Here is a 3,672-nt window from a genome sequence, read left to right as displayed (position 1 = left end):
AATTTAAATCGCATATTATTTGTGAAAATCACTGGGCAAAATCACAAACATTACATAAATGTGAATTGTTGTACCTACCCCGGTCACCCTGTTGTCACTGTTTAATGGTTTAATGAGTTTCTCCTTATTCCTATGCTCTGCCCCTTACTCTGCTCAGAACATTCTTCCTCTATCTAGTTACCTTAATCCCCATTCCTTTGGTTCTAGACTCCTCTTCTCTCTCTATTCCCAGACACTTTATGTTGTTATAACACATGGGAAGTTTTGAGCCTGCATCTTTCTCTAGCATTACCACCTTCATAATCAACCCAGACTGATACACGTAGGAATACAGGTAAAAATTTCATCCCAGGTCCCCCACTTGACAGAAAGAGGGAATCAGGCTGTATTTGGCACCTCAGGAAGAATGTTTGGCCTTTTATATCACTCCTCATGTATTCAGAGGTTAATCCTGGTTGCTCTACACAGCTTTCCCTACCTAATCTTCCCTACCCACGCCCAGCCCACAGTGATCTTGTCCTCTGAATCCTTATAGAGCCAAATTCCTGTGATTTGTCCTGTTTAGATGATACATATATTCTGCTGTGAGTGTTTACTTAACCATAGTAATTTATTCTTGAATACCCAAGTAGGTTGAAACTCCTTCAATGTGCCAACAGCAGCTTATATTACTTTATAGTCCCATATTTCAACATTATCCAATAGAGCCTGACATGTGATAGCTGCTAATTGGTTATCTGGGCTTGTTAGTCACACTGGAAGCAACTGATAAAAATTCTCTCTCTCCTAATTGGAGTGTTGATAAAGGTTCAGAAGCCCTGTAGAAAACAAAAAGCCACTGTCTCCTTGGAGGAAGAGACACCAGGGCAGAGAGCAGAGGCCAAGAAGGGAAATATCCAGAATCTAGAAGACAAATGTGCCAAATGCATCATTTTGCTCAAGGTCAGGGATGTGTTTATGTAACACTTTTCAAATGAAAAACCCTCAATTCCTGTCTTACCTTTTCATTATTGGGAGAATATGTATGTACATACACAGCCTAAATTAGGCTTCACACAGCTTCAGAGTGCCCTCTTCTGTGGCCATAATAGCTCTGAACTTTGTTTTCCCCTTGAGGCTTACTAGGGTTTACCCTGCCCTGCAGCCCTCATTCTGACACCAGAAAACAGTGAAATTAACAAACATAACATGGGAAACAAAAGGCCTTACTGATGATTCCAGTATGGAAAAAGAGAGCATTTGAATTAATTTTAATATAGTAAAAGATCTTACATACAAAACCCCACTATCAAATGAGACCCAGCCAGAAAGGAAGTTGCCCTTCCACTTTTAATGAGTGACAAACCCCAAAACAATGTGTGTTACTTCATTTGAAACCAGGGAGGCTATTTTCTTCCAGCTGGACATTGGGGGGAAGACAGAGAAGGTGGTTCATCACCACCCACTGCTTTAAAAAGGAAGCATGAGCCCCTGGTGCTTATACTAGAGGCTGCATTTCTCTTCTATAAGTCCCCCACCCTGTCCATATTAATTAGACAGATGCCTAAATCTTCACTAGTAGGTGTCAGGGAAAATGCATGGTCTCACGGCTAAAAGATGAAATGTTACCTTCTAATTCCAGAGACAGGAATTTTTAAAACAGAACTCACTCATCTACAATGAGTTTCTGTACTAAAACTAAATTTGTTTCTCTAAGTGACAGATTCCTGATGTGTATAGCAGGATCTTCTCCTGATAACTGTATTTTTTAACTTCAGCTTTAAAATTATACAAATAAATACAAGTAGACAGCGATTCTGATTAAAATAAAGATGCATGTGTTACTGATATCAGTTTATTGTAGCATTACAATGATTAAAGTCCTTTATTGTCACAGGGAAGAGTAAAGGTCAATTTTAATGCATACATACTTTACCTTAATGCAATACTTTAAAAGGAAAAAAAAAGCATCAGGGGTTCTTTAGTGCTATGCAGCTCTTTTGCACTTATTCCTCAAATTTCTCTATTGCTTTGGCAATTATATACTCCAGTTGGATGCTCCTTCCCCATTCTTGTGTAAATCCTCCAAAGCAGGAAGAACAAATGCCCAAAAGCCATTGCCATAGTTCTGTAAAAGACACAACTAAATAGAAGTCTCAAGACTTCAAATGCTGACCAAGGCATAATTTGGATGAGCAAATTTCAGACTTGAATTATTTTATATGTAGAATTTGTTCTTAAAATTTAGAAAGACATACAGCAAAGTTTGTTTTTTCATATGGCTCTACTTAAATTATTGTGAGCAAAAAAGAAAATGAATTTTCGAATAAATAACTGATGGACTGCAGAAGTCTCCCTCATGTTATCCACCATAGTCCCTTTCAAGCATTACATATGCATAGACAAACCATCCACTAAGTTCCCATAGTTCTTATACTTTCTCTATATTAATGGGAGACGATGCTTACTCTCAGTTTAGGTCCAAGAAAAAGATACCAAATGGAGCTTTGTTCGGTTTGGCAAACAATAAAATGGCTACAAGTGATAGAGCTGTCTTTTCACCTTAATTTTAACACAAGTGAACTTTTTCATTGGCAACTTTTGCAACATGGCTCTCAAAACAGCCCAAGCAATCATTCAAAAGGTACACATGAAGGGAGAGGGGCGTAAGAATCAATAATGTTGTGCAATTATTGGAAAACGAATTTAACTATAACAAACCTCTTGACCCCGGTCACATGGATGGAAATTTACATTCAAATGGAGCACCGAAAAACTTCCCTTCTGGGGACAGTAAAGATAACCAGTTTTTCAGCAGGAGTGGCAAGGCTGAAAGAATACTTTTAAGGGGAAGAAAGCTTGGAGTACTCCACATATTCAAATGGCAAGAGGCCGGTTTCCTGGCAAACCTGTGTTGCAGGGCAGTCAGGCCAAGGAGCAAATGTACAAGAGTCTCCAGGACTCTGCAAAGAGAGCACACCTAGCTAGTTCTTTAGGGCCTCATTATTTAAGGTAAGCGCCTGTGAGGTCACAGATCGGGGGCCCATTCTACTGAAAGCCCAAATTTCCCTTTAGGGAACCAAAGTCGTGGTTAACTAAGTGTCCTGGACGTCCTGCAGAACAAATCCTGTGCAGTGTTAGGATGCGCTAAACAGACCTATCTCCCTATCCGAAAAGGGCGAGGGGTGGAATTAGGAGGAAAAGAATCTGCTTCTTTTGGATAAACTTGCTCTTTCAGTTTCCAAGGGGAGTGCCAGCTAGAGCTCGGGCCCACCTGGAAAACGCCACCCCGTGGGACTTGCTGGTCTTTCTGGTCTCTAGAGCTTGGCTGGACCTAGAAGCGCCGGTTTCCGCAAACCTTAACTGCTGTTTACCCTCTCTTCTGCTGGTCCTGGGGCGTAGGCGGAGGGAAGGCTCCAGTCGGGATTAGTTTTCAGTGCGCGCTGAGCGCACGCCAGACCTCAGAGAGGGCGCAAGGCTTGGGGATTCCCTGCACGTGGCACGCCCCCCCGCCCCCCCACCTTGCCCCAGCGCGCGCAGCGTGGTCGGCGGGCGCCTCCCACAGTAGGTAAGTGGCGATGCCAGCCAGTTCAGACTCGCCAGCAACCTGTAATAACAGAAGTCCGCTCTCCCTTCCCAATGACTGTCAGCTTCTTTGGTGAGTGCTGACACCAAGGCAGGCAAGGGTAAATT

This window comes from Delphinus delphis, chromosome 3 (genome assembly GCF_949987515.2).
Source record: "Delphinus delphis chromosome 3, mDelDel1.2, whole genome shotgun sequence".
In the NCBI taxonomy this organism is placed as follows: Eukaryota; Metazoa; Chordata; class Mammalia; order Artiodactyla; family Delphinidae; genus Delphinus; species Delphinus delphis.
The sequence above is the reverse complement of the archived record's forward strand: the minus strand, read 5'-3'. Positions refer to the sequence as shown.